Raw genomic sequence first — 27,701 nt, forward strand, 5'->3', positions numbered from 1 at the left:
CGTCTCCCATCTTTTGCAGGTGTCCCAGATGACCTTCCACTTTCTTTCGATTGTTTTCGCTGATTTGCCAGTTATGACAATCAGTTAGTCATCCGCGTACGCCTGCGAGTACGCCAGTTTGTCTGTTTGTGTTATGTCTACGTCTTGCTCTTTGAGCTGCTCGGTCCTGTATCGGATTTCCGCTTGTTCCAGTTCTCTGAACCATCCCTCCATGACTACTAGCCATAGGGTCGGTCCGAGGCTGGATCCTTGCCGGCATCCTCTGTTTATTTGTCTCGTTATGTTTCCACTTTTTATTTGTCTGTCTGTCATGAAGTCTTCGCACAGCCTCTGTAGGTCCCCGCAGACCCCAGCTTTCTCCAGTTCTAGGCTGACGTTTGGCCTCCATGCGCTGTTGAATGCATTACTGAGGTCCAGGGCGACCACCAGCTGGTGTGCTTTGTCTTCCTTGTTCCTTTTTATTTCTGTCATTAGTCTGTCTAGTGCGTTTATCGTTCCGATTCCCTCTCTGAAACCGAACTGTCTGTCATTGAGTGCGTTATTGTATTCTAAATGTGCTTGTAGTCTTTTGTTAATTGTCCTGTCTAAAAGTTTTCCCAGCACCGGCAGCAGACTAATGAGTCGTCCTTTTTTGGGAGCCAGCACACCCTAGCTACTTTCCAACATCTTGGGAAAACGTTATTATCTAAGCATCCATTGAAGATTTTTATTATAGGTTCCTTTAGCTCTTCCCACATGTGCCTAACTGCCTCACTGGGAATTTTGTCGTCTCCTGTCGCTTTGTTAGGTTTCATGTCTCTTAGTGCGTTGTATATTTCATGTTCCCCTATTACTCTTTCCTGTCTGTCTTTGTATATTTTTTGTCTGTTTCTAACGTCTGTTTGTTCTTGGGAGTCTGTTTGTGGCGTATCTGTAGGGAAGTATTTATTTATTAAATAATTGTGTGTTTCTTCCTCCGATTTTGTATACGTCCCGTCGTCCTTTTTTATGTTGGTCGTAGGCTCCTTTTTTGTTCTTTTAAAGAACTTCCAAACTCGGTCCCAGGGATTATTTTCAGTCATGTCCGTCACCTGGTCCCGTATTGATTTAAGTTTGGCCATTTTTATGTTCTGTTTGTACCTGTTTCTTTCCCTTGTATATTGTTCTTTTATGTTGTCATTGTTGTTGTCTCTACGCGTTCTTTGTACCAACGTCCGTAAGTATCTTAGATTTGTTCTTTGTCTACTTAGCTCGTCAGTCCACCATGCTTGCTGCTCGTGTGTCAGTAGTCTTGTCTTTATTTGTTTGCATGCCATTTGCACTGTTTTTTGTAGGATCTCCGCCTTTTGTTCTGTCTGTTCTTTGTCTGTACAAGTCCAGTCTGTTTCTGCCAGTTTCTCTCTTAATCTTACATTTATCGCGTACCAGTCTGTGTTTGTATAATCGTACGTTAGTTTATCTGGTTTGCGTTTCATTTGGACTTGTATCTTGTATGTAATGTACTTATGTCCACTCAGTGTTTCGTCCCCTAGTACGTCCCATTCTGTTATGTCTATGCCTTTTGTCATTGTGATGTCGATATAACTTTCCCCTCTGTTGTTTGAGAAGGTCGGTCCCTTGTATTTATCGTTCACAATGTCGTATCTGTTTTCTACTGCCCAGTCTAGTAATTTTATTCCTCTTTCGTCTGTATTGTTTCCTCCCCAAGCTTCGTTATGTGCGTTTATGTCTCCTGCAATTACGTGATGGTTTTTTATTTCGTTCATCATTTCTGTGCAGGTGTCCAGTTTTGTATTTTCTCTGCCACCTGGTTCGTCATAAACGTTCGTTATCGTTACCGTCTTGCCTGTTCTGTCAGTTAATTGTATTGTTGTCTTGTTTTTGTCGGTATATTCTTTCCTTGTTGTCACTTGCAGTTTTTTATGTACCCAAGTTTCCGTCTTTGTGACTCCTTCTTGTGTATGTCTTGTGTACCCCTGTAGTTGGAACTTTTTATATGGTTCTTGTATCATGATTATGTCTGGTCTGTATTGTGTTACTTTTTCCTGTATCAGGAAAGAAGCTTCCCGTCCTCTGTCTACGTTGATCTGTAGTATTTTTAGAGCCATTATTGCTCCATAGTCCTTGTGTCCGTATCTGATTGTCCGTAGTCTACGAGATTTCGGCACCTCTCTTTATATTGTCTATAAACTAGGCAGCCTCTATCTCTTACTGTATGTCTTCTTAAGTCTTTCGTTATTCCTCTTTGTTTACAGTTTTTACAGTCGTACGTGTTTCTACATTCGTTCGGCATGTGTCCCTGCCTGTCGCATTTGAAACAGCGTATCTGATTGTCTGGTAGTTGACACTTTTTCGCGGTATGGTCGAAGTTATGGCATTTAAAGCATAGGGCAACACTTATGTCTTCTTTTACAAAGTAAGACTTAAAGTCCAGTACTATTCGTCCTGTCCTTAGTATGTGTCTTATTGTAGTGTTATCTGTTTCTATTATCAGATTTTCCTTGCTTGTACGCAGACATTGTTTCCTGGCTACTAGTTTCCAGGTTTCGATTTTGCCTGGGAATTTACTATCCAATTCGTGATTGTCCTCCTTTAATATGCTTATAATCTCTTGGTCGGTGTAGCCTCTTTTTTCGACCCCAGTAATTTTTATTTTAGGTCTTCGCATCTCGTCTTTTGCCATTTGTACTTTGTCTTTATTTATTTCTAGTTTATTTTTTACTTTCTCTTCCGCTTCCTGATCTTTTAGGATTACTTTCAGCCTGCCAGCTTTCAGAGGGATTATCTCTATTATTCCGGCTCTATCTTCTTTAAATATTTCCTTAAATAATTTGGTGGTTTCTTTTGTTTCCTCTGTTCCCTCTTTCTTTATTATTATCTGGGGTCTATTCATGTCCTTTGCTCTCTTTTTTGGGCTTTCCTATTTTTTAATTTCAGTTCTCGGTCTTGGCTTTCTTTCTATCCTAGTTATATCCGCGTACGTTTTTATTTTTTTTTCTTTTTCATTTTCTTTATCTAAGCGCTCTTTTTGCTTTCTTTTATTCTGAACTGTTTTCCATTCTTGTTCCCCATTGCTCTCATTCTCACTGTTATTATTGCTTTCTTTTTCTTCTATTTCCGATTCTATATAAACTGTCTGGGTGTAAGTTTGTGTGTTATTTGTTGGTCTGGTTCCGCTCGGTCCAGGTTCCCCTATCTTTTTTGGTGGTTTGATAGGTTCCCCTAGTTTCTTTTTTGTCGGTCTAGTTTTTGTTTGTGGTAATTTAGGTACCTCTACTTCTTCTTGTTGTGTTCTCTCTGTTCTTTTACGTGCGTGTGTGTCAACCCCTAGTTTTTCCCTTGACATTTGGTTTTTTATTTCGTTTATCATTTTACTTTGTGCCTCTATCTTTTCTTCTAATCTTTTAATTTGTGCGTTCTGTCCCGCGTTACATGTAATTTTAATAATGATGTCTGTAATTTTCTCGATTTCAGTCCTTACTATGGTCTGTTCGTCTCTGTTGAATTGTATCTTGCCGCCTTTGTATCTAGTTGTGGCCTGTATGATGTTGTTCTTTGAGTTGATAACATCGTTAATTAGGTCAGTGATCCCAGCACTTTCTACATTTTTATTTTTATTTCTCGGGTTATGCTCGGCATTGGACTGACTTGTTTCAGTCTCTGTTCCGCTGCCCTCGTCCGTTGTTGTAATTTGAGTATTATTAATACTACTGTTGCGGCCTGGTTTGGTGTTACTTGTTTGACCTCGGGTAGCTGTTTCGCCTCCCCTTATTGTGTCATTGAGCGTCTCTTCGCCCGCTTCTTCGTACTCAGGTTCGTCCGATTCTTGCCACCTTGTTTTTGGCGGATTTCTGTCTGGCGTCAGATAGATTTCGTCCTCGTCCGTCGTGTCTGTTATATTTGCAAATAGGTTTCTTTCTAATTGTTTAAGGAAAACCTTTTGCGTTCCAATCAGCGCATGGGCCTGTTCCATCGCTGTTGGTGTAATTGTCGGCGACCTGTTAAGCTTTGGCTTTCTGGCGAAAGGACTAGATCCATCTTGATCGTCCTCTCGTCTCTGTCGCTTTTTTGTGTCTGCGTTTGCGTATTTTGGTAGGAAGTAACTTTCAGATCCGACAGTCCGGCCTTCCTTAGCACCGTCCCCGACCTGCACTACGGTATCCGAGCCCGTTGCGCCGTAAACTCTATTCATACTCTCTTTGCACTCCATATTGATTTGTTTTGCCCTTTTTTGTCGTAAAAAAGTGCTAAAAAATACCGTGTTCCTTCTTCGCGCCAGTCCTTTGCCTTTTAATCCGATGTTCGAGAGAGAGGTGGTCCAGCCCAGGAGCCCCTATTTATTTTGCCCCGCTAGAAAGATTACTAGGGGCACGTGGCTCGTTTTATAAAAAAGAGATTTGGCCAAGAAGTGAAGGCGGCATTACAGTGTTTGTGCTCTAGCTTTGATGTTGTTGATCGCTTTTAGAGGGAAAAACAGAAACTCTTGGTGCTCCTTTTGTCCGGTCTTGTGTCTGAGGTGCTTTGTGCGTGCTATAACTAGGGGCACCTAAAAAAGTTGCAGCCGAAAGGGGCGGAGCCGCATTTCTGCGACCCCGCCAATCTTTAATCCATTCGTTTCTGCTTTCCTTGTGTGAGCTTTTCTTGCTCACCTTCAAATCTTGCCCTCTTTCTTAGCTCCCAGTCCAGCTGCATCTCTCTCTCACGAGTCACCGAGTTTTTCTACTCGGCGTCTCGCCCTCCGAGTTTTTATACTCGGAGGTTTTTTGCTGCCCCTCGAATTTTATTATTCGGGGAGCGCGCACCGTTTAGCTTTAGCTCTAGGGCGAACCTAGGTTCCCGGTTGTTACCACGGGGAGGCGCTAAATCGGCGAATGCTTGCGAGAGGCTATTTGTGTCGCGTCACAAACTTTAACAACCAAAATGTTTGTTTGTTTTAATTAACCAAAAACCTTGTTTTAATTAGACAGTCGGATTCCCCCGGTCCGTGCCAGTTCTGAGCTGACCGTTAAATAGCGGCCGAAGAGGACACCGGAAGTTCCCGCGAAGGACGCCTCCGGGCCTCGCAGCAAGGCGGTTCCGCGGGAGGCCAAGGCACAAGACCGAGATCGGATTCGGTCACGCGAATGACCTTCACGTCGCCCAGTCCCGGCTCGTTAACCGGTTCCCGCTACCAAGCCCGACACGCCCCGATCTCGCGCACATGCTAGACTCCTTGGTCTGTGTTTCAAGACGGGTCCTGAAATTACCCAAAGCTATAGCGTCGCCGATCGGTTATAAGCCTGTTCGAGAACTTCGCGGCCAACAGTCGCCAGAGACCAGAATCGGCACTAGGTCCGATCGCTGATAGTGTTGCCACGAGCCGAACGCTCACTGGTGAGCATCACATAATACTAGCGTCTGCCGCCTGGAAATCACTGTGCCTCTGCAGTCAGATGTGTGGTGCTACGTTGCCACTATTCATATTAAAATACCGGCTAAATATGGGTCCGTTACAGCAGCCCCCCCCAGTTTTTTAAGAGCATTAATTTTTAGCACCCTATAGCTCTCACCTAGCACTACCTAGCACCCAACTTACAGAGCTAGCACCACACCCCCCAGCGATGTAACGCGAACCCCCCGTTTGTGTTATTTCCCAAAAATTTTAGCACCCGATAGCCCTCAGCTAGCACTACCTAGCACCCAACTTAGAAAGCTAGCACCACCTTCCCTAGGGAATTACAGAATATTTTTACCGGGGAGAGCTAATGTAACGCGAGCCCCCCGTTTCTATATTTGTCCAAAACTTTAACACGGTTTAACATACTACTAGCACTAATTAGCACCCAACTTACAAAGCTAGCACCTCATCCCCTACCGAATTTTAGCAAACATATTTACTGCATGGAGGGTAGGGGTAGACAATGTAGGTAATGTAATGCTTGCGAAAAAAAGAAGGGATAAATTTTTGTGCTAAAAATGGAAAAAAATAACAAGTTAATGCGTAAAAATATTTTATTTTTCAGAGTGAAATATAAATATTCTTATTTCACGTTCAACTAAAGACAAATTTTTAATATTACAAAAATGTGTTAAAATAACAAGTTGGTTTCAGTAGTTATTTAATGCACATTATGTTTGACAGAAAAATTATCACTTTTTAATTTCGTTTATTTAAGTTACTTTACTAGTAAAACATCAAAAAAAGTAGCCTTTTAATTGGCTAGAAATAAAAGAATTGAAATATTCTAACAAATAACAAATGTAGGTACAAAAAAAACTTAACATTCTTGGTAACTAAAATAAATGGTACACATGGTATCAGTTTTGCACTGTATACAAGTTTTTTCTTTAGGAATAGTATTGCTAATTTCCTGCTCTAAATCAATAAGTTTAGACTACAAGGTATATAAGTTTTTAACCTACCTGCTTTTTACAATTTTTGCAGTTTTTTATATATTCTGCCGAAAACATACTTCCACTAAAAAAATGGTCTAGGACCTCAGAGATTGTAGCCTCGCCATTTATTTTAGTCAGACCTTGAGCAAGCTCTGTCCTAGGCCATGTTAAATAGCACTCGGCTCTTTTGTTATACGTACTTCTGCATGCACCTTTTTTGATCATGTGTAGGACAAATGTAACAAACGTCAAACTTATTACCTACGATGCTCTCTAAGTAAGTATGAAAATTTCATTACAAATTATTTTTTTTTTATTTCAGCGTTTACAATCGAGGTGCGGATAATTAGTTGGCCTTGGAAGCCAATGACGTGTTTTCTTTGTGTTGCTGGGTAAACAATATTTAAATTCAATAATTCGACAACTTTTAATTTTGTAGGGTGTTGGTGAAAAATAAGGTAATTAAATCTCATGTGTTACCCACCCCTGAAGACAATTAAATACTAAGTTTTAGTTCGTTAAATAGAGCATAAAAGCTTAGTAACTCTGCGAAATTTTATTTAAAAAATATTAAATATTAAAAATATTAAAACAAACACACAAAATGGTTCTACCTGACAAAATCGACCGCGGTATCCTTTTGCCTACATAATAGTTCTTAGATAATACATAACGATCATTCATAAAAAAAAGAAAAAAAAACTGAGTGTCTCGCCGCGGACCTTTCAATTGCTTAGCCTGAATTTCTTCTGGTCTCTTTAAATTACACCGATAAAATAATAATTGAGTCAATAACTCGAACAAATAGCTAATATTATTGGTTAGTTTATAAAATAACCAAGTAAGCACAAGCACCATAATATGTACATAAGTGTTTTTAACACTAAACACTATTTGTTTTTTGAGTTGACTATTTTATTTTCGAATTTCTTAATTACCCCAACAAATCAATACCTACTGGCCCAGTCTTACTGCCTTTGACTACTTCACATATTTGTCCTATCAGCGGATACCAGCTAGTTTGGTAATAATACGCTTACCTCTTAGATAAACAGAATCAAAAGAAAAATGACCAACTCAACCAATGACTCAACTAAACACAACAAAAATTACGTAGGTATGTAAGTACAACTTCACTTTTTCAGTGCGTGTAAATGTAAATAAAGTTTAATAAAGTAAGCCTAAAATAAATCAGAGGAGCACTGGGAATCCCAGCGTCTTGACTGACATTTAGGGAGACCGGTCACAGGGCTTCGGCGTGTTGCGGGTTTCGTGTATTTCGTATATCGTATTTCTCTATCCCTATAAACTAAGTTGTTATACATATCGCTTTAACTGACTATTGGTTAGTTCAAATTGAGGATTGAGATTGAGAGATGATGAGAATGATAAGATTGAAAAAGCTAAATATAATAAAATTAAGCAATAATTTATAAGAATTAATAAAAATTAGCAAATTGGCGGCTTAAATACCAACGTATATACTTAATAATCAACAAATTATACTGTTAATTATATTTTTGATTTTGGATTGATTTTTTCCTTGATTTTTTCAGAGGAAACTATTTTAATTAAATTTTCTTTAAAGTGAAAATTCTGAACAATAATATAGGTAGTTTTGTTTGCAAGGTTATATTTTTAACAGATATTCGTTTTTGGTAGACCTGCCTATATCTGCGAATTAAAATGCTAATATATGTTTTTTTTTTAAATTTCTTAACGTGATTTTCCTAAGCATCAAATTATTATTAATTAGAATTTGGGCCATCCTGTACATAATTTGTAAAATAATAAATTAACCAAGGTCATCGAGTAAGAAAAACAATATTGTCAAAAATATATTTAGGTTATAAATGAAATAATGAAGGCAAAATTTAAAAAAACCTCTGTTGATTTAAATTCAAGTGAGTATAAGCCACCGCGTCATTAGCGACAACGAGCTCGTTGATTCCCCATCTCGCTTTTACACCACCCAAGCTTTTTCCATCTCAAGAAATATACACTTTTCTGTCCTTTTTTATATGACGCGCGTGCCTTCTTCTCAGTTGAATTTATCTTCTAGAATAAATACACAAAATAAAACATACACGTCTCAATCATATCTCAAGACGAACAGCGTCGATCGATATAGCCAATTAACCCTACCCGAACCCCCTCCCCCCTACCGCTAAAAATGTTCAAATATTCTGTAATTCACTAAGGAAGGTGGTGCTAGCTTTCTAAGTTGGGTGCTAGGTAGTGCTAGCTGAGGGCTATCGGGTGCTAAAATTTTAGGGAAATAACACAAACGGGGGGGCTCGCGTTACATTAGCCGCCCTCCCCCCGCGGTAAAGATGTTCTGATAATTCGCTCGGGGAGGTGGTGCTAGCGTTCTAAGTTGGGTGCTAGGTAGTGCTAGGTAAGGGCTATCATGTGCTAAAATTTTGGGGAAATAACACAAACGGGGGGGGGGGGGGTTGGGTTGGGTTGGGTTGGGTTGGGTTGGGTTGGGTTGGGTTGGGTTGGGTTACAATAGCCCCCCCCCGGTGAAAATATTTTATAATTCGCTGGGGGGTGTGGTGCTAGCTCTGTAAGTTGGGTGCTAGGTAGTGCTAGGTGAGAGCTATAGGGTGCTAAAAAATGAATGCTCTTAAACAACCGGGGGGGCTACTGTAATGGACCCAAAGTATACGATACTTCGAGGGAATGAAGAATGAATCCCAAATGAATATCGACCGGTAGCGTCGATATCTGTAACATCTGGATGAAGCATTAGTTTGTTTTCTTTTCGTTTGACACTTGGTATTGACAGACAACATTGGCAGCTGTCAGTAAACAACAGTGTTAAATGTGAGAAGGCGGGAGAAGCTATATATTTTGTGTTCTGTGTCTTGAATACTAACCATAACCTCTATTTTTTTTCTTTTACCTTGTAGGCAATGGTCAGAAAATAAGTGTGAAATTCTAAAAAAGACCCTTTTACAATTCCAGCTTATCATGTACGCACCCATGGAAGGTAGAAAGTTGCGTCCATAGGGCTGGTAAATGAGATTTTAACTCTCTTCCTGAATAAGGAGGCAGCAATGGCGAAGGGGGTCCATGCAAGAAGGACCCATGTATTTAATTTAAAATAGCGTAAGTTAAAATATTTCTGATTTAATGTTTGACACTTGCTGAATAAATCAGGTAAGGGAGCAGTCACTTACCTGTCTAAGAAATGTATATCCCTGTTTCTCTTATTTAGAAATTTAATTATATAGTTTATAACACTTTTGAGAGTATAGGTATTTGCTTTTTTGTTGCCCTATTCTAAGTCATAATATTTATTATATCAAATAAACAGCTTCTACCATTTATTACTTCTATCATTATAAAACTTATGGAACAATATAATAATGAAATTAGTAAAAGGCCTGGAATAGAATAGTATTAGCAAACAGATACCAAGTATTAACCCTATATAACAAAAACTAATTTTTAATTCACTAGAAGATACTGTATATCTGTCTTTGCCAACTCATTTAGTTAAGAGCTTCGCGATTTTAATAATTACCAAAAAGCTAGCACATAAAAGATCAAAGGAAGCAGCAATCAGATGGACTGTATCCTTTAATTTTTTAATATTCTTATATTCTTAAAATGGTGAGATTGCTGTGGTAAGATTACTTAGAAGACTTATTTTGTAAACAAAGCACTTGCTTGCAGTGTATGGAAAAGGGCATTTCTTTGACCAGGTCAATCATGCGATACTTATTGTAAACTTGATGCTTTCTTTAACATCCATTATTGGGAGATCACAAGTAAAGATTGGGGGCTCTCTCTGTGGCTTTTGATATTTTGTTAGGTTTGGTTGATATTTGCAGTTGATGTGACATTTTTTATAGAGATTAGGACTGTCTTAGATACCACTTGTCTTAAGAGAGATTTTTTTTTTTTTTGCGGGGTGCATGGAGAATGTATTTAGTTTGAATAACCAAGAGTTATAAAATTATACAATTAAAATGCAAAAAGACCATATTAAATCTGAGATTTCTTATCTTAGGATTGTGGATTTTAAAATCACACTTTTCAGTCCAGTCATAATAATTAGATTATATCAGTCACATATAGGGCTGTGTTCAATATCTACTTGTAAGATGTCTAATATTTATCTCTGGTTTTACATATTCTGGAATACTGGTCCCTTGTTTTGTCTCCTTCATTTCTGTTTCATTTCTTTTTGAAAATCATTTATTTAAACAAACTTAGATTATGTTTATAATCTAAGATTATAATTGAGCTTTGGATAAAAAACAAGTGGTTGGGGCAATTGATCTGAAGAAGGCTTTTGATGTAGCATCAATATTTTGTTGCAAAAGTTGCTTGAGGGATTTGGGGGTGTTTAGTCTCTGTATGAGCGTCTTTGAAAGAGTATTTCCTATAATGACTTTAGGATTTTCTTTTTAGAAAAAAAAATTTCATTCGCTTTTTCTCACAAAATTTATGTCCAGTTTTTAAACAAGTTTTAAGTAACCATTTTAATGAAATGGCATTAATTGAATTTTACCAAGTAATAAATAATGTTAAACCTGAAGAAAGAAATCAAATTAATTCAATTTTCTCATAAGGGAAATACTATTCATTGCGGAATTCAAGAAACTTTCACTCTAATAAAATTAAGCTGAAAAAATTTTATTATAAAATATGTTGATAATTGTGAAATCTGTCGAAAATCTAAATATAATAGCAAACATTTGAAACCTTTTGAAGTTATTTATATAGATACACTCATATTAGGAAATAATAGTAATATATTTCTTTATTTAGTACTATGAAGTAACATTATAAATGAAAACTTATATAAAATAAAATTATCACCAAGAAAGGCCTATTTAGTAAAAAAAACATCTCCCTGACATAACTACATATAAGTCTACATGCTTAGGTAATCAGCTTTCAGTTTTACCTTCTGTTTAAATCTGTTTCGTTTGATTTCCTATAGTTTATATTTTATGAGGAAGTTTATTAAATAACTTTATGCACATATAGTAGGTACTCTGTTCAAAGAGTGAAAGCCTCTATATAGGGTAGTTAATATTACATAATTGCAAGTATTAAACCCATGATCAACAGTAGTAGGAAACTTATCTCTATTCTTAAATAAAAACATCACTGCTTCAAATATAAACAAGTTACACAGTTGAAATCCCCTTAGATCTAAAAATACCTTTACAAGATTCTAACTACTGCATCTTAAACATTATTCTAATTACCTTTTTTTGAATGACAAATATATTTTTTATCTTGGAGTTGGCTGCCCAGAAAATAATGCCATGCCTAGCTGCGGACTCAAAGTTTTCAAAATACTAATCCATTCATTTAGGTATTTTAGCGCTGTAGAGAAACAAAAATAAGCTTTATTTAATTTAACTTGTCAATGTTCAATGTGTTCTGAAAAGTCTAAAAATTCATCAATATGTACACACACTTTAACCTTGTAATTGTTGAGGTTTACTTCTTTTGGGGTCGCTTCCTTGTTTTGTTTTGCTTTAAAAATCAAAATGGTCGTTTTTTGTTTATTCAGTATAAACTAACTATAATTCTTCTTTTTACTAAACCAATCTTTGCTTTTTTGAAACAGTAGATCTTCATTCTACCATAGCTTAGTATGTCTGGAAATGCCACTAATAAATTTGTCATCATCTGCAAATATTCTTAGGGTATTACATACTGTTTGAATATTGTCAATAATTTCAAAAGGCAAATCATTTATGAACACCATTAAGTAAATAATCTAAATTTGTGGTCTTTTGCTTGTTAACATTACTTGTTGGACTCTATATTGTTGAGATAAGAAGTGAACTATTTTAAGGAATTATTTCTCACACCATATAACTGTAATTTCTTTATTAATAAATTTCTATCTAAACAATCATATGCCTTAGAAAGATCTAAAAATATTCCAATGAAAGCTTTTGCCTCTTCAAATTCCTCAAGACTGCACAAGTGAATTGAAATATTGCAGTTTGTGTAGATTTACTCTCAAGATATCCATATTGATTATCAGACAAAATAATGCACTCTTTTAAAAAACTGAGAAGCTGATTGCAAACAATTAACAGCTTTGAAAAACTTGGAAGTAGGCTGATCAGTCTACAGTGCGTCCCAGGATAAGTGAATTTATATGTAAAAATGACAAAAAATTTTAGGGTTGAAATTTCACAGTTTGGCATCCAGCCCTGCTTAATTAAAAAATAAAATTTTGCATATTTTAATTTTTTTTAAATCAAGTATGGTAAAGTATAGATAGATATAAAAAAAATTTATAAGAAAAAGCTGTTTAGAATGTAAAATTAAGCCCGAATACCAAATTTCATAACCATAGGCTTACTTTGATTTTTACGTTTAAATTATTTATTTATTCTCACTTTTTAATATTAATATTTAAAATAGTGAAAATTATTTTAAAAATTATTGCCCTTGGACTATTTCCTTTACGATCGGTAGGAATTTTTTCGGCTCGTGGAATGCATGCTTATTAATTATATTGGGTTCTTTTTTGCTGCATTTACGAGTTTTTGTCGAACTTTTTAAAATGTAAACATTCTCAATTAAATGTAGCAGCTACTATAAAACATTGTCACTGTCAAAGTTATATACAAAAAACCTATATCATTATTTTATTGTAAAGTAAGTAATTTAAAAATGTATTAATAATATCGGAATTTACAGAAAAATGGAGTTATTAAATTTGGAGCAGAAAATGTTCATTGTGCAATCGTATGGTAGTGGAAATAGTATGTCGTTAAACTACGTTTTGAATCGCACCGTTTCTTATTTTCTGCTTGGTTAGGCAATAGTATTCTCGGACGAATCTACTTTCACGACAAATGGTGCAATTTCATCCCAAAATTGTCGGTTTTGGTCCAATTAAACGCCAAACTTGGGGTAATCTATGGCAAGAGGCAATATTTTCAAAAAGTCAACGTATGGTGCGCCATATCTTACCATTTAGGTATTATTGGACCATAGTTTATTAAAGGATCTCGTAATCAAGAAAAATATCTTCAAATTTTGAAAAGATTTTTTCAAGCATACTTAGAACCTTTACCAGTTGATCAAAGAATAAATCTTTATTTTCAACACGACGGTTGTCCAGCGCACTCCACTATTCAAGTAGCAGAATGGTTTAATAGAACTTTTCCGAATCAATGGATTGGAAGACGCGGCCCAATTGGGTGGCCGCCAAGGTCACCTGATTTAACCATTTCTGATTCCGACTTACGGGATCAAGCAAATTGTTTATTCCGATCCATTAGCAAATGATAAGGAATTACTAAAACAAAGAATTAGAGATGCTTGGAATTCAATTTCCATTGAACAAGTTAGAAATTCTTTTAAAAAAGTTTAGGAAAGGTATTGGCAAATTTGTTTCGATAATTAGATTGAAAAATGTTTCGAGGTAGCTACATTGAATAAATTTAAAATAAGTAAATAAAATAATTTTTTTTGTTAAATTAGATGTACTATGTACATTTTATTACAAACATATTTTTGGGGATGATTTGTGTTAAGTTTAAGTATCTAAATGTCACCACCACGGCAAAAGCGCTTGAGGTTTATCCTTTTACATAGTGGCGGCAGCACCATGTACCCACATACATCTGTTTACATACATGTGTCACACGTTTTTTGTTACTATGGTAAGATGTGTCTCGTTTTGGCTTGAAATGGTAGCCATGTTGGTTTGGTCATTTATCTTTAAAATTAAAGTTTACCGTGCAAGTACAAAAATTATTAAAGTGTTGTCATATTATGTATTGGTTTTAATTAACGAAAAAGAGTGAACCAAACAGTGGGTTAAATACCCCAACAGTTTGTAACTCTTAGATCAGTGATTTAACTATTAGATTATTTTACTATTAGATAAATTAGTTAGTTTTTCTCTAATAATTAAATATGAATCAAAAAATTAATTGGTACACAAAAGTAAAACTCAAAGTAGGCCTATGGTTGTGAAATTCGGTATTCAGGCATAATTTTGGGTTCTAAACAACTTTTTGTTATAAACTTTTTTATATCTTGCCTAGGAATACTACTTTACCTACTCATAAAATTTAAAACAAGCTCGAATCAAGACATGCTTGATTTAAAAAAAATAAAAATATGCTAAATTTTATTTTTTATTCAAGCAGGGCTGGATGCCAGCCCTGCGGTCAAATTTCAACTACAAATTTTTTTGTCATTTTTACGTATAAATTCGCCTATTTTGAGACACACTGTATAGTTGTTAAATGCATTAGCATGCGGGCCGTGCCTTAATGAAATGTGCAACATGTGGCAGAAAACTTAAGATGTTGCTGGAAATGCATATTTTGATAATACTCACTGATATATTTATCTTTTACTTTTTTAGGAATACTTAAAAGTTCGTTTGGACTTTATAGGCCTTAACAAGAAGCTTCTATGGTTAGCTGCTATGTTTATGTGCATTTTATCAACCGGCCATCTCACTCTGTTTTTACAATTTTGTATCTATTTGCATACATCGAAAAAAGTCATCGAATAAACATCTAATTGATACTTCACTTCCCTATTATATTTATAGAGATCTTTTTTATTTTTCTTACATATTAGTTTTTTTGGAAAACTTTGATTAAAAATTGGTTCAAGTATATTTGTAAAAGCACCCCATTAGCTATTTACATCACGATCATTCTGACCAAAAACGTCAGCCCAGTTCTCTTCTTTTAGCTATTGAATAAAAAAAGGTTTGTTTGAGGAAAAAATCTTTTATATTGTTTTCGGTATATATACTGGTTTTTAGTTTCCAAGAATATTTTTGGCCCTTTATGATTTGAAATATGAGTTTGCAGTCGTGCGTAGCACACAAGCAATATCAATATTGGTAAATATATTTAACCTAGTCTTTTTTTTTGTCTCAATTGATAATTTTTTCAGAATTTGATGAAGTTTTACCCTATTTTGGTACACTAATTTCAGTACTTTCAATAAAACTCTGGTATAGTATTTTTCATTCATTTTACAACCCCACAACCGCCCGAATCAAACAGCCCTAATAAAGGATTAAATTCAACTTTAATTGAACATATTAGACTTCAAAGAAAAAAATAAAAATGAAGACATTGTATGTATAATGCCATATGCATTTATTGCTTCTAACAATACTATACAGTCCAGTACAAATTTTACATCCTTTAAACTAATCTACTTATGGATACATAAGATCCCATGAAATTAATGGCTGCTCATATTTATCCGGAATATATAAATTTGTATTGAATTAAAACCGAGGCATTATACCAAAAAATTTAAAATGATACTATTAAGTTAAAAGAACAAATTATTGAAAAACATAAAAAAATTCGAAAATCGGGAAATCTACAATGAGAATATCAAGTATATAAGAAACAAAACAAAAGGCTTGGTAAACTTAAATCAAGATCCTCTTTATGAACACAGATATTAAAAGAAAATAAAATTTCAGAGATTCAAAATCAAAATGACAATAAAGAAGAAATAATTCATGTAAATGAAGCTAAAATAATGCCACTTGTTGCAGATTGATGATCGGAATCATCTATACCAACGGGAATGGAGTAAAATTCCATGATCTAAATAATAATCCTGGAATACTACCGTACAAATTAGGTAAGATTTCACTCTTATTATAAAAGAATTTTATACTTTCAAAAATTATGCGAAAATCTTAATTAACGCTTTAAATACTGATTTTATTTATATGAGAGAATGTGAAAACACCTTGTTAGCGTTATTTGCTTATGAAAAACGAATTGAACATAGTATTAGACAAATAATCCCAAATATACATATTGAAAAACAAAAACGAGATATTTTAAATCCTCTTGGCTCCTTAATAAAAGTAATTACTGGAAATATTGATCAAAATGATGTGATCAAATGTTTTTGCAAATCAATATATTCTAAAAAGTCGCATATCACAATTAAAAACGACAATTAATCAAGTATCACTCAATCAATCAAATAGTTTTCAATATCTTGAACTATATTTTATAATTCATCAAACATCAATCAAATCATTTATAATATAATTGAAAAAAACAAGTAGCTATATCTTTTGCTAAGTTAAACCCATTACATAATTCAATAATTGATCTAACTGGATTAATAAAACAAATAAATATGGTAAAAAATCGATTAACAATTGATAGTTTGCCAATACCAGTTAATATCTAAAACATTTTAAATTTTTAGATTATTGAAATTAAATTTAATTTGACTCAAATGGTGCAATTATTACCTTTAGATTAGTATTACCATTGGTCGAATCAGATATACAGGGTGTCCGCTAATTAATGGTACATGGAAAAACCACAGACTCCTGATGTAAAAATATTACGATTTAACTATATTTACCTATATCCAAAAGTTGATATTAACTAAGATACAGGGTGTTAAACTAAAAAACTTTTTTTTTGTTTTTCCCCAATAACTTTAACAAAAGTTAACTTTTTTTCACAAAAATTTGTAGTTAGGGGTTTTTTAGGTCGAGAAATTATTTTTTTTAACAAATTGAGTGTACAATGTAGGAGGCGCTGTCTGCGACATCTTTTTCTCTTTCATAAGGTCATAACTTTTTTGTGCTTAACTGTATTTAAGTTTTTATTGAAAATAATACTTTTTTTTATATTTTTTACGTAAAAAAGGTATTCTACTTTCGGGTCGCTCAGAGTCGTCTCAGGTCAGTTTTAGTATAAGTCATTGAGAATAATGCAGACAAAAATTGGATTATCATTTAATTAACTTTATTTAAAATAACTATGACACTAGAAAATCTATTGAAAGAAAACAACATTAACGAAAACAAACTTAACTATGCGACTGATAACTTTTCCATTTTGAAACTGTGACGAGATTTAGTAAAAAAATAGATCTGCTTTTGACAAAAACTGTTCAAAATGTCTACCATTCACTTCAATACATTTAACAGTTCTTTTGCTGAAAGATCTCCTAATACAGCATATAAAATTCTCTGCCATAGTTCTTCTCTGGAATTCACTATTTCTTTGTAAACGAGCGACTTCATATAGCCCCATACACAAAAATCCAGCGGGTTAAAATCGGGACTTCGCGCCGGCCATGGCCTCTGGCTCCCACGACCTATCCAGCGATTAGGAAAACGGTTGTTCAGGTACTCTCTGACAGCTCTAGAGAAGTGTGCTGGCGCTCCGTCTTGCATGAAATACATATGTTGCCTTATGTCCAGCGGAATATCATCGACAAAATCTGGTAAATGTGTTTCTAGGAACTCAAGGTAGAGTTCCACGTTTAAATTGGGCGGTAGTTCGAAAGGGCCCAATAAATGATTATCGATTATACCACACCATACATTAATTTTGAATTCATGTTGGAAATGACGCTCGTGTACTGAATGTGGATTTTGTAATGCCCATGTGTGTTTATTTCTAAAATTGAAAATGCCTCTACGTGTAAACGTTGCTTCATCAGTAAATAGTATCTTATTCAGAAACATGGGGTCGGCATTTATTTGGGCACGGCAAAAACGGGCAAATTCTATCCTGGGCGCAAAATCATTTTCTAATAAATTTTGCACAGGAGTGAAATGATACGGATAAAGACCCTCTTCGTGAAATATTTTACAAATGGATCACTTGCCTACTCCAGTTGCCGCAGCAGCATGTCTTACACTTATTTCCGGATTTTCAGCCACGCGGACCAGAATTTCTTCTTCTTGTTCTGGAGTTATAACCTTCGGGCGCCCTGCGGAATTCCGTTTAGGACGAAATGTACCTGTTTCTCCTAATCGATCGTAAAGATTTTTGAAGATCTTGAAATCAGGTTGTCTTCGATTTGGATAGAGTTCGGAATATCGTCTATAGGCTTCGCGTCCATTAAAATTTGCCTGCGCTTATACACACAACATATCCCTCATTTCGGCATTTGAAAAAAGATTGTGCCTCGGCATTGTTTCTCAACTTACGAAAAATTTAAAAATTCAACAAAACAGTAAACTGGATGCAAAATCACAGAAAACACTAATTAAATATTTTCTGACAACTTTAAACTAATCAACAAACAACAACAACATGGCGGTTTCCTAACAACTGCGTCTCTAAATTCATTTGCTTTCTCATAGCTTACTTTAAAAAAGCGAATTATTTCCCGATTATATTAATTATTCAGCCGGGGTCGAGTGCATGGTGCACTAAATAATTTAAATACAAATATCTCCAAAACGGTAACTCTGAGCGACTTCAACTTTGTATACCTTTTTTACGTAAAAAATATGAAAAAAGTATTATTTTCAATAAAAACATAAATACAGTTAAGCACAAAAAAGTTATGACCTTATGAAAGAGAAAAAGATGTCGCAGACAGCGCCCCCTACATTGTATACTCAATTTGTTAAAAAAATGAATTTCTCGACCTAAAAAACCCCTAACTACAAATTTTTGTGAAAAAAAGTTAACTTTTGTTAAAGTTATTGGGGAAAAACAAAAAAAAAGTTTTAAGTTTAACACCCTGTATCTCAGTTAATATCAACTTTTGGATATAGGTAAATATAGTTAAATCGTAATATTTTTACATCAGGAGTCTGTGGTTTTTCCATGTACCATTAATTAGCGGACACCCTGTATATATCACTAGTATCAATTATACGTATTCTTGATTGCCAAAATCCATTTTTCTTAAACCTACCCCAAAAACCATTAATATATACTTTGAGAGTTTTTTTTTAAATTCATTTATTGACCTTGTGCTGAGCACATTTAGTCACGAAAAGCCTCTATATAATTTTTTTAGTATTTAAAGTAAATCGGACATCACAAACGACCATGCCAAGTCTGGGACTCGAACCCAGGGCCACACGACTGCTAGGCAGGTATATACCCACCGCGCTGCCGCACAGTGCTTCGACCAATGGACAAAAATCGAAAAAGTGACTTGTTTTTCAGAAGTATTTAAATACCTTATCTTAAAGACCACAAACTAATAGCCACTATTCCACAAAAATGTTGTTGCAAATAGCATTTTTCGTTTATAAATATTTGCACCGAAAATAATAAAATCTCGTGTGTTGACCAGTACCTTTTTGTTATTAAAACTTGAGTATACTTTGTTGGTGTTTCAAGACAAGCGGTTAAAAGTTGAAATCTTTTTTAAACATGGACAGTGTACAACAAGGTATGTACTTTAATATCATGTATTAAAAAATTTAAAAGTCATTTATCATTTAACCATAATAAATGTAAAAGTAGTTTGCAATTATTTTATATTTCTCTTTAAATTTGAAACTTTGAAAAGGCATATAAAAAAAGCCTCTTAAAACCATTTGTAGTTTTTACATTTTATTGTTAATACATTTATATACTATCATTTCGTATATAGTTTATCTGCGTCAGTCTGCGACGAAGCTTTAAATATTTTTTTTTCAGAGGATGTCAAATCAATAAAGAAAGCTGAACTTTTTGAGACATGGCCATCGGAATTAAAATCCAAAACTATTTATTTATGAAAAAATACATTCCCTTTTAAATTTGAGCAATCCCTTGCCTCAAGTTAAAACTCACTTCACCAAGCAAAGCAGAAATAAAATTAATGACCTTAATAATTTTATTTTAAAATTTCAAAACGGAACTACTTGTATAGTATCATTTAAAATATTGTTCACTATGATGGATGGTAGTGTAGCAAATATTCTCTCTGATACAAACGCAATATCCAGATGCATCATCTGTGGAAGTCCGAAAGAAATGAGTTTGCCAAATACCAACCGTCCTTCAAAAGTAGAAAACTATAGCTTTGGTTTGTCCACATTACACTGCTGGATAAGATTTTTTGCGTGCTTACTTCACATTAGTTATCGATTGCAAATAAGATCTTGGCAAGTTAAAGGAGCAGAAAATAAGCAAATAGTGGAAAACAACAAAACGAAAATACAGTCAGATTTTAAATAAAAAATAGCCTGATTATGGACAAACCAAAGCAAGGATACGGGTCAAGCAACGATGGCAATACAGCTTCCTTTTTTTACAATCCAGACTTAAGCTCTGAAATAACAGGAATAGACAAGCGTCTTATAATAAATTTTTCGACTATTCTTGGTACTCTTTCTGGTGTCTGTCACATTCAAGTACTAGAGTTTAAGAAACTTTTAGATGAGACTAAACAATTATATTTAGATTTATATAATTGGTATTACATGCCAATTAGCTTGCATAAGGTTCTGGTACACGGATCTGAAATACTTGATTCATTTCCTTTACTTATAGGACAACTTTCCGAGGATGCTTTAGAAGCGAGGCATAAAGAGGCAAGAAAATATCGATTCTTTCACACCCGCAAGTATTCTAGAACAAAATGTAATATGGATTTATTAAAAATACTACTTTTAACATCAAAGCCCATTATCTCATCGCAAAGGACAGTCACTTCAAAGAAAAATGAGAATCAAAACCGGGAAGTCGAAAAATATATTATACGAGAGGAAAGGACATTAATTGATGATATAGACATAAATTAAGAAGATTCTGTCAGCAGTGATTTTAGCGATAATTCTGATTCAGAATAATTTTCCTTAAACCTATATATAATATGTGTACATATTTTCCATACCTTTTTTAAGTTAAGATTTTTTTGTTATAGTTTTCAGTTTTAGTTAAAATACAAACAAAATTTTAGTTTTGATTAGATTAATTTTCACATAAACCTTAAAGCATTTTCATGCTTAGTATTAGTACTGTTTATTTTTTGCTAAATTTAGGAGTTATTTTTTCCCACTTTTTACATTTATTATTTGTATCTATAAATTCTTTCAATGAAAGGGCCTTTTATTTGTGTAAAGTTGCATAAGTTTCGGAGCATTACGCTTAGCCCAATAGAAGTAACTGATTTTTGTCCCAAGTCCTATATACTCGAAGCACTGTGTGCCGGGGCCGGCTACTTTGAGAGTAATAAACAAATTTTTCAGAATAAAAAAAGATGCCTGACAAAAAAATTAGAGAAAAAAAGCAACTTGGCAACGTAGAATACCTCTATATTTACAATGCACGTATCCGATATTGCCACTTTGTGTTGTTTTTCTAGATATTTTTTCATATTTGTGAAGCTAGCGCCCAATCGATATCCAACAACCAAAATCTAGAACGCAGCGTATGTCGTTCTTTAATCGATATAATGTCCGTATCTGCTGAAATGCCCAAGGAATTTTAATATTTTTTTGTTCAGATATTAATAATTAATAACTAAATCGATTTATAGTATAACCACTATAAATGATTTATAGTATAACCTCTACAAACTAAAGTTTTTTTGTGAAAATTACTTTACTTTAAAAAGTTGAAGTTAAATGTTAAAGAAATGAAAAAAGCTCTCAAAGGATTTGAAATAATCTTTTTTCTATAATAAATATCTGAATCATTTGAGATGGTTGCAAACCTCTACAAACGAAAGTTTTTGGGTAAAAAATTATTCAATTGTTAGATGTTAAAAAATAAAAAGTGCTATGTAACTCCTAACGGCTATAAGGCAAAGTTTTCCAAATCCATATCCTTTAGTAGTTATAGCCGTTTATAACATCTAACTCAATAACTCTTTCGTTTTTAGAGGTTTGCAACCAGCTCAAATCCGTTTAGATATTTATATATTACAAAAAAAAGTTTAATTCAAATCCTTTGGAAGTTAACCTTTTAATTAATTTTTATAAAAAAAAAACCTTAGTTTGTCGCGGTTTATACCCACTATAAACCGATTTAGTTTTTTATCTGTTATATTTTATTCTGTTTTATTTGTTAATATCTAGACAAAAAATTATTAAAACTCTTTTGGAATTCCAGGAGATACGGGGATTATATTGATTAAATTATAGGCGCCGACTATAAATATGTTGCTAGCAACCGAAATATGCTGCGTTCTCGATTCTGGTTGCTGGATATCGACCAGACACTACCTTCATTTTTGCACACATTAATTTTGCGGCATTTCGGGTTCGAATAAGCAATAAATTTGCTAGATTTTAATAATATACTTTATTATACTCTATTTCAGAAGTGTGTAGAGCAATAAAACCTCATTAGGTATGCAAAAGTGGTACCTGGTGATCCACCAATATTTTATGCCACTACCTTAGTTGGGTATTAGTTTCAATGTAAAATTCTTTCTTTTCGTTGATTGCAGGTAGTGCCACCCGGTTTTGGGTCAATTTATGAGTTTTGCCCATTGTTACCCACTGATAAACATTGAAAACGGTTCGCCAAAGGCGTGCAACTGGGACTTGTTTTTTACCTTATAATTAGTGTACTTAAATGCTATTTTATTTTAGAAAGTTACTTTTGTTTAAATGGAATAATATATTTTTTTCACAAATTTATTGAACATAATATGTAGAGTAAAACAGTTGAAAATGTCACTTTTGGATCTGGCACTTTTTGAACAGTGTATAACAATTTTAAATTATAATAGATTGTAGTCTTCTTCGTCATCTGACGAACTGTCATCACCTCTTGACATTATAATTAAAGGATCGACTGTCTGATCGATGAGGTTGTCAAGATCCCACATTTTGTCTTCTTGCTTAATTACATGCTGGACTGCTTTTCGCCAATTCTCTGGTGTCGCTTCCGTAATGGCTTGATCAAACAGTAACTTAACATCTTTCATTTTAAAAGTCGTGTTTTGTCTTGCTACAAATCCTTTTACCTGCGCCCATATCAGTTCTATAGGATTTAGTTCGCAATGATATGGCGGTAAGCGCAGTACAGTTATATTATATTTTTCGGCTATATCTTCCACGGCGTATTTCATGAAACGAGTTTTGTGTAAGTTTGCTATTGCCAGCAGTTCTTTTTTTATCAAATTTGCTTCAAACGCAATACCTTTTGCAGTCAGCCAATCGATAATTTCTTGCTTTCTCCAACTTGAAGTTGGCGTCTTCTCTATTCGCCGTGAATGATAGCTTGCGTTATCCATAACCACCACCGAATTAGCCGGAAGAAATTTTATCATTTCACCAAAATAGTCCTCGAAAACGTCTGAGTTCATGTCTTCATGGTAATCTCCTGTGCGAGTCGACTCAAAGGTTAGCAGACCTTCTTTTAAAAATCCCTCTTCGCTTCCAATATGTGTGATTATAAGTCTTTTTCCTTTTTCCGAAGGTACTTTAATACCCGTAGACAGGCCTTCTATGAAAGCTTGGCGAGCACTGGTTATATTTTTGTCTTGCCACATTTTTTGGACTATATAACCTTCGTTAATCCACGTCTCATCAAGATAAAAAACTTTCTTTTGCTCCCTGCGGTACTGCTTGATACTTCTCAAGTATTGTCGTCTCCAACAAACAATTTCGTCGCTCTCCAGTAAAAGTGCTTTGCGGTTATGCTTTTCCCAGGCAAAATCCATATTTTTTAAAGTTTTCCATAAAAGTTTTCTACTTATCAACGGAATACTGTCATCTCGGCCAAGCTCCATTAAAATTTTGTCTAGGGTGGGTATTTCCTTTTTAAAATAAAAAGAGTGAACTTTTCTTCGAATTATACATTTAGCATTTTCATCAAGGACTTTTGTAGGTCGTCCTGGCTTTTGCTTGGGAGATTCCACTTGACCTGCTACTTTTCTTTCCCGCAACAATTTGAAAATGGTGGACTTTCCAATTCCACTCATTCGAGAACATTTTTCAACAATTTCTTGCACAGTAAAACTAGGGTAATCGTGTTTTATGCAATCATGTACATTTAAAATAATAACTTTTTCACTCAGCGATAGTGGAGAATTTTTAGTACATCTTTTCTTTGGACTGAATACCTTCATTTTTTAAATATTGGGATAATAATATTGTGATTACACTACAGCGTAGCAGTGACTACTAACGTTAAAAGATAGGTACCTATACAAAAGGATTAAAAGTATTTATTTAGTATTTAATCTCTTTCAAAATAAAGGCATTTAATCCGTGAAAATTAAATTCATAAATATTATAAGTACCTGCGCCTATGAACTACCACGAAATGTAGCCAAACAGAACGGAATTCCCCAGTTTATTGCTCTATACACTTCTGAAATAGAGTATAATATTCTCACCAACCCAAAAAATTAACTTATTATGAACTTACAAGAAAGGGACGTCGGAGAAAAAGAGCCTACAAACAAGACAGGGGATCCTACCCCCGAAGCCAGGATGGACTTTTCATCCATCCAGGCGGAGGAGCTGCTAAGGTCATTAGCCGCTAGCAATTAGGAAGCTGAAGTAAGCGAAAACTCCTCGACCAGGGCAGAACCAAAAGGTTTTGACCAGGCGGGAACGCTAACAAAGCCGAAAAATTGCTGCGACTCATGAAAAAAAAGAAGCAGGCAAAGAACCGCAACCGCACAAAGAGGCGGAAAGAGGAAAAACAGAGGAAGAAGGAGGAGCGAGAAGCCAACCAGGAGGGATCAACAGTTCGTCCAGGACCAGCTTCTGCTTCTACAAATCCTCTTGTAGGAGGCAGCTCTAAGGGCACTACCAAAGCCTCGAACAGCGGGCAACACTTGAGGAGTCGCCAGCTAGTAAAAGGGCGTGGACCAAGGGCAAAACATGTAAGGTGAGAGGCAGATAAGCTGAACCTAATCATCCTGCCCACGGCACCCGCCGCTGTCAGGGAGGAGGACACCCAGCACCGGCGCCTCTAGCAAAAAGAGGCAAATCAAAAAGGACACCCCACCCGACCGCCAGCATAAGAAGCCTAGGCAACAGGGCAGGTCCATTCCTCAAAAAGATGTGCAGACAGGCGCGTCTCCTCTTCTAAGGAGAGATACCCAGTCAGGGCATCCACGAGGGACAAATGACCAACCCAGTTCTGGCTCCTATAGCGGGGCAGTCAACAGGGCAAATCAGGTCGTTTTTAGGTCAGACAGAGAAGGTGGAAGGGTGACCAAAGAGGAGGCGGACCGGACCGCCTCAGGCTCCATCTCATCTCTGAGATGAGGAGGACCAAGACTGAGCTCCACTCTCGAAACTCCGGACTCACAGAGACGAGCTGGTTTCTGGTCACCACGGAGGACGAACAGAGACTGGCTTTTGAGCTCCTGTCAACCACTGACCGAGGGGGTCACACCTTCACCGCGGTGATGTCATCCGACGCCCCATGGCCAGTGAAGATAGTCTTCACTCTGAGGACACTGGAGCGGCCAGACTTAGAGTATGTCAGGGAAATCCTTGGCATACAGAATAGGGCCTTAAGCGTCCCCATCTGGCAACACCTGACGACGGAAGGCGAGTCTGGAAGGTTTAATCTACATTTCATGGTGAGCAGGGAAGTTGCTGCTCGACTCGAGGAGGCCAGGTGGACACTCTTCCTTCACGTAAGCTCCAAGGATGCTACGGCAGCTCTGCTGGAGTACACGGTAAGTGGCACAAAATATAATTTAGTAATATGCAGTTTATATCTTCCGTATGATAATGGACAACTTCCCCCGACGGAAGATCTAAAAAGGTTAACAAAATACAGTAAGGATAGTGGTTTTCCATTAATCGCGGGGTGACGCAAACGCGCACAACATTGTATGGGGAAGTACGGATACCAACGCGAGGGTTACGACATTATTAGAATATGTAGTAGCGGAAAACCTTGAGGTAGCAAACGTAAATGCGGAACCGACTTTTGTCAATAGAGTTAGACAAGAGGTTATCGACATAACGCTGGTAACACGGACATAACACTGCGGAAAGGGTTGAAAACTGGAGGGTATCACAGGACGTAACAATGTCCGATCATAGATAAGGAGGAACAGCCCCTCAAGAGAAATCTGAGGGCTACCGACTGGACCAAATTTAAAGAGGGTCTTGTGCAGTCCATGGGTACTCTAGGTGGAGACATATCCTCCAGAGAGGAACTAGATACAGAGGTAGTACGGCTAAACAGTATACTCATCAGTTCTTACGAGGCCACATGCCCTTCCAGGAGAGTTGGCAACAAGAGATTGCCCTGGTGGAATGACCTTTTGGACCGTCTCAAAAAAGACGTAAGAAGGTCGCACTACCGCGCTCTCAAGGGGGGAACTCAAGAGAACTGGGATTTACACTTAACAGCTAGAAGGAAATTCAAAAACGAACTCCGACGATGCAAAAGAGACTGCTGGCGCAAGTTCTGTGGAGAGATGGAATTTCTCTCAAACACAGTCCGTCTTCTGAAGCTACTGGGCTCTGACAGGAAAACCGAGATAGGATGCCTGAAGAAAGGTGAACTATTATGGACCTCAAACAAAGAAGAGACCATCAAGCTTCTCTCTTAAAACTCACTTTCCTGGAGAAGGAAACGCTGCACCTTGGGGCGAGGAACCAGATCCGGAGCCAGTCTGGAACCTCGCCAAAAACATAGTAACAAATGAAGCCATAGCTTGGGCAGTGGGTGGGTTTAGTCCATATAAGGCTGCGGCATCTGATGGAATCATACCCTTGATGTTGCAAGTAGGCCTCGAAACCACACTGCCTTAAATAAAAGAAAATTTTTGAGGCCAGCATTGCAATGGGGTATGTTCCACTAACATGGAGGGCGGCAATTGTGGTCTTTATCCCAAAACCGGGGAAGAAAGACTACCGTCAACCAAAGTCCTTTAGGGCACTAAAGTAAGCCTGACTTCATTTCTACTAAAGACTATAGAAAGGCCTATAGACAGGTACATAACAGAGAAGATTCTAATAGAATCGCCACTACATAGGAATCAGCATGCCCACATGAAAGGGAAGTCGACGGAAACGGCACTTCACTCTGTAGTGAGCAAAGCTGAAAAAGCCATAGAGAACCAGGAAATAGCACTTGCTCTTTTCTTTGACGTGGAAGGAGCATTTGACAAAGCAAAAACAGACACTATCTGCCAAGCCCTCCTGACTAGGGGCACTCCGGCTCATCTTGTCAGGTGGGTGAAAACGGCGCTGGAATACCGGAAGATCAGTGCTACACTGGGAGACTGTAGTGTCGAGGCCAGGGTGAAGGGCGGCTGCCCGCAAGGCAGTATTTACTTAGAGGCAGCAGTCAAATACTTGGGAGTCATTTTAGACAGCAAGCTCACGTTTAAAACTCACGTAGAGCAGGCAGTAAATAAGGCAACGGCCCTAATATGGCAATTACGGCGAACAATAGGTACAAGATGGGGTCTAAAACCCCACGTTCTCCAGTGGCTTTATACCGCAGTCATACGACCGAGGATCTCGTACGGATCCGTGGTATGGTGGCCAGCCGTATAGAAGGTCACCAACGCCCAAAAGCTGACCAGACTGCAAAGACTGAACAACACCTGCGGCACCACTAAATATTCTTCTTGGGCTACCGGACCTCCCAGCCTGGATTGAGAGGGAGACCATGGCGGCGTATAAAAGGATGAGAGATAGCGGA

General features: G+C 36.1%; 1 long non-coding RNA gene across 1 annotated transcript; it reads left to right on the forward strand.

Annotated features, from left to right (window-relative positions):
- Positions 1 to 9,383: 9,383 nt before the first annotated feature.
- LOC126746852 (uncharacterized) lies at positions 9,384 to 26,045 on the forward strand. Its single transcript, XR_007664006.1, has 3 exons — positions 9,384 to 9,468; positions 15,896 to 15,984; positions 24,447 to 26,045. It is a non-coding gene; the product is annotated as an uncharacterized LOC126746852 (long non-coding RNA).
- The last annotated feature ends 1,656 nt before the right edge of the window (positions 26,046 to 27,701 follow it).

The sequence above is a fragment of the Anthonomus grandis genome, chromosome 18, assembly GCF_022605725.1.
Source record: "Anthonomus grandis grandis chromosome 18, icAntGran1.3, whole genome shotgun sequence".
In the NCBI taxonomy this organism is placed as follows: domain Eukaryota; kingdom Metazoa; phylum Arthropoda; class Insecta; order Coleoptera; family Curculionidae; genus Anthonomus; species Anthonomus grandis.